Here is a 13,074-nt window from a genome sequence, read left to right as displayed (position 1 = left end):
CACATCATAGTGTGTGTACAATGTTAGCCATGATGCATTATTGCTATTGTTAATGCTGAGTGACTGTGTTCTCACATGCTGTATCCTGTTTCTGTTCTAGGCATCTGCGTGTCACCAGGGTGTGGCCCTGCAGCAAGACCAAAGGGTATGGCAGTGTGGTAACACATCAACCATGTCTTAGGCAGGGTATAACTGTATCTGCATGGATTTTCCAGGTCTGTAACACAGTGATTGGATATGCCTCACAGATTATAGGGCTGAGGGTTGTATATAGGTATATGTTGATTTAAAACATCTGTTGTAGAGTGGAGAATGGCACGTGTTTTGGTTTGGACAAACCTCCAATTGCTAATAACCACAGCCACAAAGGATATTCATCAACCAAATACACTGAGATTACTATTCACACACACACACACACACACACACACACACACACACACACACACACACACACACACACACACACACACACACACACACACACACACACACACACACACACACACACACACACACACACACACACACACACACACACACACACACACACACACACACACACACACACACACACACACACACACACATATCCATTGGTTCATTGTTTCATAGGTGTGTAGTAGGTGAATGGGCCTGAATACTCTATAAGGCTAGCCCAAGGGAATACCCTGGCATCAGGCCACATGACAATAGCCTCTAGTGTGACTCATGAGTATTGCCACTGGAGTGGTCCGCAGTCGTGGGTATTGTATTCCCCATCCACTCATCCAGATTTCTATTGTGGGTGGCCAGTGATGTGCACTGCTTCATATGTATGTGATTTGTATTCCATAACATGGACAGTGTCTGGGTTTGGAACCTGTCCCACATGCATGTCCTTTAAAGTGTGGAAGTGTGCTTGAGATCTCTGGGGTTTGTTGTGTGGACAGATTGGAATCTTCAGATGTAATATTCCTGACCTAGCTTGGTGAGACATGGCTGTGTAACTGAGGTAGTGATTGCACCTACATAGACAGTATGATACGGGGATTCATTGGAGTTATTGGAGTCTATCCATACAGGGCATGCATATAAGGCATGATATTCTCTTTGTGGGGTATGTTTGCAGACTCTACAGTTGTTGCAGGTGTCCAGTGGTGTGCATGGCAAAAGGGCCACTGTACACATTGATTGGGCTACTGATGGGAGGGTACAGGGTTACCATGTCCTTTTACTTGCTGGATAACACACACTTATTCAGGAGGTGTAACACATCAAAGTATTTTCTGATGTCAGTGGCATAGGTCAACAGACAGCTGACTGTCAGCCTGTGTTTCCCATTCTGTTATAACACCGTCACTATTCAGTGGACTACCACCAATGAATTACTTCATATGATCCATGGTGTTCCCAGAGCTAATGGTGGCACATCTATTGGCAGTGAGGTAATGTCCAGGGTTCTGACAACAGTCATAGGTGTCAGAGTGGCCTTTGTGCATAATGTCAGCATCACATGGATTGGGAATGCTACCACCTACCTTACTGTTGTATGCAAACATTTTCAGCTAGTGTGCCCTTGTGTTCTCCTACATCTCAGAAGGGTAGATACCAAACATGAGAGGACATGGGTCCATACCCTGTGTGACACCAGTCATGTCTGGTCATTGGTTTGACATGGAGTCCACTGCAATCACACCATGGGTACTATCTGTGATGCAGTTTGCAGGAGAACTATTGATATAGTGGTTGATGCCTAGCCAAGTGTGTTAGTGTATGATTCCTGGGTGGAGAGTGGTCTCTGAGTATTAGAAGGGTTGTCTCTATTGTTAACTATTCCATTCTGTCACATAATCATTGCACATGGGACTACACATTTAGGGCTATAGATTGTCTACACTGACCTCTATGGCGCTTGACAACTGTTGGCCTTGTAATGTGGACATTGAGATATATACTAATATAATAATTTAGCAAAACCAATCCCCCCAATCGATCCTGTTATTACACAACCACACCAACACCCACACAGGATACTGATGACAGACAGAGACACACACACACACACACACACACACACACACACACACACACACACACACACACACACACACACACGCACAAGCACACATGCACCCACTTGCCAGTATTGTTTCAAACCCCTACCTATCTATGTATTGCTACTATAATGTCACACATTTATCACACATGCCACAAAGCTTATAGGATGGATGGTGTCCCAAGGTACTTCTAAGGTGAGGGACATCACCAGCCCTTGTAAATAATGGCATTGGGTGATGTGGTGGGTGAGAGATTTCATAAAATACTTGACCCTATGCACATATTTATATTTGCCAGAAATATGTTTCAAACATGCCTCTAACTATGGTTTCAGACCTTTATGTTGCACATTTACTACACACACCACTAAGCTTATATGGTTTAGAGGTGCCAACAGATACTTCTAAGGTGAATGATATCTGCAGGACTGCTAAAGTAGGGCACTGAGAAGTTTACTGGGTGTAAATGGGGCCAAAATATTTACGGTACAAATATATATATATATATATATATATATATATATATATATATAGATATACTAGCTGTACCTGCCATGCGTTGCTGTGGCTCAGTCTGGTTAAATGGAAAAGAAAGAAAAGAGAAAGCGTATGTTTCTAATATGTTTAATTTCACAATGCTTGTGGGTATACAATATTTTTTGTTGTTCCATTGTCTGTGCAGATATAGAGAATGTCTGGTTTGCCGAATCTAGAACACGCAACATATAATTGTCCATGTGAGAAGCAATCTGTGTGTAGATCTAAACCTCACAATTCTAAAGATTGGCCCTGAGCTTTGTTGATGGTGATTGCAAATGTCAATCGAATAGGGAATTGCAATCTCTTAAAATGAAATGGCATATCCGTTGGAATCATAGGAATGCAAGGAATGAGGACATCTTCACCTTTGAAAGGTCCTGTCAAGATTGTTGTTTCTATGATGTTGCTCATTAATTTTTTTACTGCAAGCCACGTGCCATTGCAAAGCTTTGGGTGGTTGATATTTCGCAACATGATAATTGGCACGCTGATTTTCAATTGCAATACGTGCGGTGGCATCCCTGGCAGATCGAGTGAATTCAAAAATTCTGTTGAATAATTAACCGCTTCATCTGCTTCTACAACAGTGTCGACGGACTTGTATGTGACTGCCTCGCTTTGAATGTTAGACTGAATAATATTGTTAAGTTCGTAGACGTCTTTGTTCTTGGCCGCAAGAATAGCTCGTTCAGTCAGCCAATCATGATTGTTATAATTGGTTTGAATATTGAGAAATACTTTTTCAACCAATTCTTCTTTTGACGTCACTAAATTGCAGAAGTTCTGAGGCAATGACATTCGTCCTGAGGTCAGATCAACCGGCACCTTTCCGTTCCCAATTTTCAGCAATTGATGTGAGAATATTTCAGCTGATCAATCGTTTTGCAGCTGGACACGCATATTTGTAGTTAATTTTAACATCTTTACGTGTCGCCACAAAGACGAGTATTTCAGGCAAGCATTTATTTTATCCGCTGGTGTCGATCGAGGAGAACAAAGCAGATCTGAAGCTGCAGAAAGTGATCACCGTGCTCACAACCGTGCATCCTCAAGTCTGGCTGCACATCACTTTGCTGCTTCCTCGGCACGTATTTGAGCCATTCTTTGTCTGTTTCACTTGTTCATTGATTCCCGTTCTTCCTCAGTTTGATTTGCAATTACTCGTCACACTGCTTCCGCTCCGTGAGTACAATGACCTAAGTTTGATCTTCTGCAAGGCATTATTTGGATGAACTAAAGCAGATTGATTGCACTGAAAAAGAATTAAGAAAGTTATAACAAAAACTTATAAAATTGCATATTTGTATACAAATATGCAATTATTCGTCGCACTGCTTCCGCTCCGCGAGTACGATGACCTAAGTTTGATCTTCTGCATGGCACTATTTGGATGAACTAAAGCAGATCGATTGCACTGAAAAAGAAGTAAGAAAGTTATAACAAAAACATATAAAATTGCATATTTGTATACAACTATATAGAATCCATAGTAGGTATATAAAAACACGTGCGTATTCGAATGCAATGTATTTGTTCTTGGCTGCAAGAATAGCTCGTTCAGTCAGCCAATCGTGATTCTTATAATTGGTTTGAATATTGGGAAATACTTTTTCAACCAATTCTTCTTTTGACGTCACTGAATCGCAGAAGTTCTGAGGCAATAAAATTCGTCCTGAGGTCAGATCAATCTGCACCTTTCCGTTTCCAATTTCCAGCAATTGATGTGAGAATATCTCAGCTGATCGATTGTTTTGCAGCTGGACACACATATTTGTAGTTAATTTTAATGTCTTTACGTGTCACCACAAAGTAGAGTATTTTAGGCAAGCATTTATTTTGTCCGCTGGTGTCGATCGAGGAGGACAAAGCAGATCTGAAGCTGCAGAACGCGATCGCCGTGCTCGCAACCGTGCATCCTCAAGTCTGGCTGCACGTCACTCTGCTGCTTCCTCGGCACGTATTTGAGCCATTCTTTGTCTGTTTCGCTCGTTTGCTGTTGCCCGGTCGTTCTCAATTTGATTTGCAATTACTCGCCGCACTGCTTCCGCTCCGTGAGTACGACGACCTAAGTTTGATCTTCTGCGAGGCATTATTTGGATGAACTAAAGCTGATCGATTGCACTGAAAAAGAAGTAAGAAAGTTATAACAAAACCATATAAAATTGCATATTTGTATACAAATATATACAATCCATAGTAGGTATATAAAAACACGCGTGTATTCGAATGCAACGTGTGACATCTATATAATAGTAGGTATATAAAAACACGCATCTATTCGAATGCAACATTGTGTGAAAAACTTTCGGAGATCTAAGATTTTGAACAAACAAACATTTACATTTTTATTTATATAGATATATACATACACACACACACACACACACACACACACACACACACACACACTTGCCAACAATGAGATTCAAACCCCTACCTATGTACTTATTGCTAGTACATTATTATGCATTTAACACACTCACCACAGAGCTTATAAGTAGAGCAGTGTCCAATCATACCTCTAAAGTGAGTGACATCAGAAGCTGTTCTAATCTATTACACTTTGAAATGTACTGGCTGTGTATGGACACAAAATAATACAAACACGCTCATACTTTTACAATTGTCAGAACTGAGATTATAACTTCTACATAAGGAGTGTTTTGCAATTCAGTATCACACAGTTATTGCAAGCACCATGGAGCTTATATGTTGGAAAACTGTACAAAGGTATCTTTGAAGGTGAGTGACATCAGCAGCAGTGCTAAAGGAGGGGTAAGGGAAGTGTAGTGAGTGTGAATGGCCTCAAAATCATGTCTTTACAAAGACACATACACTCTGTCACACAAACACACACATTTTCACAGTTGTCAGGACCAGGATTAGAACTCCTACCTAACTAGTTTGCTTCACTGTAGCATCACACAGTGATCATGAGCACCACAGAGATTATATGTTGGAGAGTTGTCCAAAGGTATCTTTAAAGGTGAGTGACATCAGCAGCAGTGATAAATTTGGGGTAAAGGAAGTGTAGTGAGTGTGAATTTCCTCAAAATCATGTCTCTACAAAGACACACACACTCTTGAACACACATTTTCACAGTTTCCAAGACTGGGATTAGAACTCCTACCTAGCTAGTTTGCTACATTATAGTATTACACAATTATCACGAGTGCCACAGAGCTTATGGGGCTGCAAGCTGCCCAAAAGGTTATTGCAAGATGACTGACAGCAGGAGTGCTAAACTAGGGAAATGGGAAGTGTAATGAGTGTGAATGGCCTAAAACTCATTCATCTAAAAACACACACACGCACACACACACACACACACACACACACACACACACACACACACACACACACACACACACACACACACACACACACACACACACACACACACACACACACTCACACGCAACTTTACATTTGACAGGACTGAGATTACAACTGCTACATGGATGCCTATTTGTACTGTAGTGTTACACAGTTATCAGAAGTACAACTGACACTATAGGGCTGAGGGCTAACCAAATTTATTTCTACAGTGAATGACAGCACATCATATGATATAGGCCAATGGGATGTGTACTGGGTGAGAAAGGCCTTATAATGGGATTCTCATTGTAGCTGTCTGTGTCTCTCTTTCCCATGTCTGTGTGTGTGTATGTTTGACATATTATATTATGTTGGCCTTAGATATGTGTGAGTATTCCTATCCAGTGTGTGGGTGTGTGTGTGTGTGTGTGTGTGTGTGTGTGTGTGTGTGTATGAAGTATAAATAGTGTACAATTTGGTGAGTGTGCACAGACATCTGTGAATAACTGATATCTATAGTCCACTGTGTTGTCAGACATGTGCTTCATTTCTCTAAGTGTAGGAGCATGCCCAGTATGACCTTCTATATTGAGTGTGTGAATCCATTCCAGGGAAGGTTGTACTCCAGTCCAGGGTTTTGTGTGCTACAGCTATACCTAGCAATCTGTTTCTGCAGGATATCTGTAGATAGGTTGCCAGTATGGAGACACAATGGGCATAACATACAGGGTATACTGTAACCATTGCTCTCTGTGCTGTTTGCGTAACATGGTTGGTTGTAGCATAGATTTTATGACATATGTACTCTTTTACACTGTGATGTATCATGTCCTCAACTAATGACAGATGTTATTCTTTGCTCACAGTTATTTACCAGGGAAATACAAGATGAATGAAGCTGAGACCAATATTCTGAGGCATAGACTACACAATCTGTCACATTCCTGCCATTGTGGAGGGGTAGCTACAGACAATAGACTGCTGGATCTGTGTAAATGGTCCAGCACCTTGTTAGGATGCTGGCTGGGGATCTCCTTATTGTGCTTTTCTCAACTTAATGAAATGGCCATATCCTGCTGGGGCCATACCTCTCAGCTGTACAGATACACCCAGGTTATCCAGAGGTAGGACTCATATATCTGGTCAGTTTACATTCACATTGTGGTTTGCAAGCAGTTTTGTGGCTATTCATTCATGGGTTTGCAGTCAGGGGATAGTATGCGCAGACATTAGAGTTTCAGACTTCACACACTCCATGACATCCATGCTTCTACACCCCCCATTCTGTTATTCTCTCCTCTTCCTAACATTATGGAAGCAATATCTCAGATGTATCCCTATAGTTGGGCCTTCATCCCAGTAGTATTTATGGGCTGGTCCACAGTTCTTGCAGTAGGACATGGGGAGGTATGTTACTGGCATTTGTCAGCATGGCCTTGCATTTGTTTTCTGTTTACTGTGTTAGGTTGTTAGTTAGGACCCCCCCTGACATTCCATACATTGGCACTATTGGTGAGGCATGGGTCTTTGCCAGAGGACTGTAGGCCATTTGAGAGTGCTGCAGGCCATCTATAGCAGGCCAGTGCACTCTGTCACTCATACGTTACCAGGCTGCAAGCCAGTGGATTACCTTGGGGTGACAGTGGTAAGTGGTTGAGGTGTTCCTGTCAGTCCTTCCTGTTCATATGAGTCTGGTTGCAGGCAGGTTGCTGCTTAGAGCTAGGGACACACCTGCATTAGACACCTATTCAGCATGCAGCATCATGTATGTATTCTCATACAGAGATGGGGTCATGCTGTACTCATTCCTTACAGCAAGGATGTGACCTGTGATAAACCTGTGGCTGATGGTCGGGTGAGCTGAGTGCATGTGTGATATGGGAGCTACTGGCACCTGACTCACAGATATACCTGGGACATTCCCCTTATGCTGCCTTGTGTATGTACATGGGCAGCCTGTCATTACTTTATAAATGTGCCGTTTGTGGTCTTCCAGTGATTGGCCAGAATACCAGTGTTCCATACTAGAGGGACAACTAATGTGATGCTAACCTCTATGTATAATTCCAAAGTTGTGTGCAGTTGACAATTATTTTATATTCACTCTGTGTGCGGTACTTCCACCTGTGTACTGTTTCTATGTATGGGATCCCATTCATGGTGTGTCCAGCTTTCCGATGGTGACAAATATTGACATCTGGACAGTGAGTATGTACAACTGTTGACATGGGTGTAGCTGAAAAGCAGTGTGGTTGGCACTGCAGTTGTTGGAACATGGCCCTGTTGACCACTGTACTGCACCTAGGCACTGAGACACAACCATCCAGGTCTACATGCTGACCACTTCCAGGCAATGTTAAACACACAACAAACTTACCACACTAACTCCAGCTTATCATACACATGCAACAAGCTATCATGTAGATTGGGACAGCTCTGGCAATCTGTGCTCCAGTAATATTACTCCTCAAACTTACATGTTACTGCATTTCTACATGAAGACTTTAAACATTTCATATGACTGTACTGGTATTTCAGTTACTGTTGGCTTTCATTTCATACTGTATTGTGACCTATCATGCAGGAAGGAGGCATAACAGTAGAGTATTTAATGGCATAAATTTCAGTTTCAGACTTCTTACCCTTCAGAACTAAAATTTGTAGTATGTCTGTGTAGATCTAGAGGGTGGCTGTTCACCCTTGCCATCATTTGGAGACCTTAGCCCAGCCTTTCCTATGGTCAACTACACCTATCCTACTGGGTAAGGCTGGTGGTGGGTATGTGACCCTTATTGACATCCATGTGTGTGACCTATCGGCATCCACAGTTATTTGACCCACCACATGTACTGCAGTGGGAGTTCTCACCTTGTGTAGTATTGTCAAAAACAATAAAAAACAAACTCAAAAAACGGCAACAAGATGCCCACAAATGGAAACAAGCCACGTCCTTGTAAAGTTAGGAAAGTTTAATATTGTAAAGCAACACGCTATATAAACTGCTTTTCGTCTCGTGAAATTACGAAACTTCCTCAGACAAGTTACCAAAACAGTGAAAATGCATTTAAATAGTGCACATATTTAGAATAAAACCTTAGATTGGTCCATTTCCCTTATATAACGCCTCCTTCAGTTACAATCACTAAATAGTCACAGGTTAAATACAATTTATATACATTTTACACTATGTTACAAAGTTAATCAGTTTAGTTCCTTCTATATAAAAACTATTAAAAACTAGTGAGGAGGAACTAAAAACAGACACTTATAAATACAAGTGAATAAATAGATATGAGTGAATAAATAGGAAACATCAGCAACATAAACATCTAATACTTTACTTATAAGTGTACGAAAGACTAAAGTTAATATTAAAATTAAAATTAAAATACTGCGTGGGTCAACATCAGTTATGTTTGTAACGTGGTAATGAGAATGACAAAAGCACTAATGATTTGTGTGCATAAGTGCAAATAAATGTAGGTGTAAATAAATATAAATATATATAAAGTACAGTACATATAAGGATTATGTTATGATAATAACAGTAATAGTATAAAAATGTAAAAATATAAGAATATGTGGAAAGCATATAAAAGGTTACCTGGCCAAAATTTTTAATTTTAAAATACATAAAATAAATATAAAATCATTTAAGCCAGGGTAGTGGCAAGCATCCAATCGGAGCTGCCAAATTAATTCTAGTCTTTCCAGTAACAAGGAAGCAGGGCCTCCTCTCACATTAGTAGGTACTAGGTCTATCCCCTTAAAGTGAAACTCGTGGTTGGGGTAGTCTCTACTGTGCTTTTATGTATTTTAAAATTAAAAATGTTGCTGGGGAGTACTGCAAGGCTCCTCCAGATATGTCAAGGCAGCGGAACCGTGACTTGAGCATCCAAAACACACATTCTACAATAATCCTGGTTTGTGCGTGTGCCTCATTATGGCATTCTTGTTTGGGTGTGTGTGCATTTCGGATGGGTGTCATCAGCCATGGCTCCAGTGCATAGCCAGCATCCTCCACTAGATGGCCATATGGGATGTCCCCCCCTGGCAAACCCCTGATACAGCTGTGAGGAATGCCAGATGTAGGAGTCATGATAGCTTCCAGGGTTGCCAGCACATACTTGCATGATAATGCCTTGGGCATCGCACATACCTGGCAATTGATGGAGGGGAAGCCCTTGTGGTTTATGTAGACCCTACCCCGCTCACCGGGTGGTGCTTTGATGCAGATGTGCGTGCAGTCTATAGCCCCAACTACTTCAGGGTATTCTGCTATATGGTGGAAGAGATGCATACTTCTGGTCAATGCCTCATGGGTGTTGGGAAAATATATATGCTCATTGGCATGTAGTATCATGGCATCCAGGAACTGGTGAAGTATCCTGGATGCTGATGTCTGTGAGACCCCCATGATATCCCCAGTTGGTCTTTGGAAGGTACCTGTGGCTAGTATTCTTAAGCCTACACATACCTTGGTATCCACTAGGTTGGGTTCCCCTGTTATTTCTGTGTATGAGGCGTGGCCAGCGCAGCTCGATGATTTGCTGTAGAATGTCCCTGTCCACTCTATAGCACTCCACTATCTCATGTAGGCCCTGGTAGGTTACCCTGGGTCTGTACACTCTTCTCCTCCTCCTCACTATGGGTCATTTGTCAGCATTCTCCACCTCACCACCCTCAACCTGTAGCAGATATTAATTGAGTAAAGTGCCAGCAGCCTCTAACATTTTAAGTTAGTTTTGCCAGTTAAAAATCCCCCCTCTGTGTACACCAGTGGTGTAGATTTTGTGGGAAAAAAAACAGTCTGAAAAATGTTTGCATAATTTATAGTGCTGTTCTGAGCTGTTGCCTGTGTAATTGGCTGATTCTGATACATTCCACCTGCCAGCTGTGCTGTTTTCTTCTTGATTGCTTTCCTATTGCTATTTCCCCTTACCAGTTTCCTCCTAGTTTAAGCCCCAAGGCGCACCGCGCATTCATAGTCCTCAAATGTAAACACTGCTGCTGTTTCCTGTTTTTTTTTTTTTTTAGTTTAAAACCCGGTGCGCACCATGCAAACCTGTTTAAGCAATGTAAACAGTGCTAACACATCCTCTTCCTTAGCTATGCTTAGCTAAGGGCAAACACAGGCCACTGAGCTCCAATGTGCTTACAGCAGGCATTACACCCCCCTTTTCCTGTTAGTTGCTCCTCCTGCCTACATGATCTTGTTCTAGTACCTACACCGTTAGGTGCAGTGTGTGGACTTAGAATATTTTATGATTCAGTAACATTCTGCTCATTTGTATACCCCAGCGTGTAGGTTGTTAGTTACAGCACTAGAATGGGCCCTTTCCCCTTGACAACCACTGCTCCCTGGTATTGTTTTCATTCTGCGTGCCATAGACTATAATGGCAAAATGCAGATTTACCTTAAAATTGAGTTTTCTCTTTTTTTTTTTTTTTTTTTTTCGGCATGATCGTGTTTGCGTGTCACTGCCCTATGCTTAAACGGCCAGGATTGGCCAAAAAAAAAGTTTAATTTTCATAAAAATAAAACAGTTTTTTCATGCCACTGGCCTTATATTTGGCCTTTGGCATGAACAATGAACATAATACATGCTTTTTCATGAACTGTCATGCTTCCATTTTGTCATTTGCAGAAATGTATTCAGTTATTAACCAAATACATTTCTGCACTGACACTGTTCTAACACGGAGTCTGGGCAGCTTGGTGAATCACTAAATCACCTCATTTGCATGGTTTTCACCAGCAAATGAGGTGATTTACATGCTGCATGGCTTTCTGTGCTACAACAGTGTAGAGATTCTCGTGCACGTGAAAATGGCACTATCCTGAATCGCTCGGTGGCCATTTTCCGTGCAGGAGCAGCTATACTGGTCCTGCATGGAAAAAACAGCTTCCTGAATCCCGAAGAATGTGTGTTGTATTTGAAGTGATGTATGAATCTGTGTTGATCGCATAACATCAATATCCAGGTGATGTCAGTAGTTTGTTTATGGAGTAAAAGAGAATATGCATGTCTGTATTGGGTTACATATAAATATTTACATCTGTAATGGAAAGGCATATTGCCAACATAAGTTAATGACAGCAATACTTTAGTACATGGCCTTCATTTTATTTATATTTTGGGTTATTACTTACACATGTATGTAGATAGTTATTACTTAATTAGTTAGTTAAATATGCTCGTATTTATGAATGTATGTTTTTCTTACTTCATTGACCAGCATCATTTATGCCAATTTAGAGTGGGGACATAAGAAAAAAAATCACCAGAAAATGTCATTATAATGGTGGACAAGCAGTAAAACTGAATTACATATAACTTGAAATAGTAAAAGAAGTATTTCGACACCATACAGTATAATAAAAGTTCCATCGGTGCAATATGAGTGAGCAAGACAACCCAAAGGTAAGACATTTGTTATGCCATATAAATATTTGTAGGTGGAATTAACAAATTAGGTATGGTATGTAAAAAAAAACAGAAGGCAAACTCCCTGACACATATAATGATTCATACATGACAAGAAGGAAAGAATGTGTGGGAAGGGAAATAATTTAAAAGGTTAAGTCTGAATCAGTGAGAGTACATAAAAATGAGGGCAATGTGGACCTATGTGCCCATCTTTTATGGGTGGTCTAAGCTAGGCAAATAATGGCAGACAGATAGCGTGATCCTGGGTATCAATGACTTCATGCAAACAGGCACATTATCATGGTATTGCATTTCCATTTGAATGTAGTTCATGTGGTAGGCCAGCTGCATAAGATAGGATTTTCTGTTCTGCGCAGGCAGTTTATTTTTCTACTTAAGAGCATACTTGCTTCCCACCACATTGCCATTGAATTAGGAGTAGGCCATAAGTGAAACACAAATGCCTGCATGTTTCTGTACTCACACACACTGTGCACAAGTCATGTCTAACAGTAGTACACGTTCTTCCCTGCCTCACAAGCTGAGGGCAGCTCCTTGCACACTGGTTGTTTTCTTTTGTATTGTTTTGAATTATTTCCATACTACTTGCGGGAAAGCCCAACACATTCACTTTTATGTCAGTTTGGCATTCCTTATGTGACAAGTACACAATAATGAACAATCTATACACTAGCTGTAAAGATGATTTAAGTTATTGTTTGTAGGCTATTACATTACTGGGAGT

The sequence above is a fragment of the Protopterus annectens genome, chromosome 2.part0 (genome assembly GCF_019279795.1).
Source record: "Protopterus annectens isolate FY-2018-M chromosome 2.part0, PAN1.0, whole genome shotgun sequence".
Taxonomy (NCBI): Eukaryota; Metazoa; Chordata; order Ceratodontiformes; family Protopteridae; genus Protopterus; species Protopterus annectens.
Note: the sequence above shows the minus strand (reverse complement) of the source record.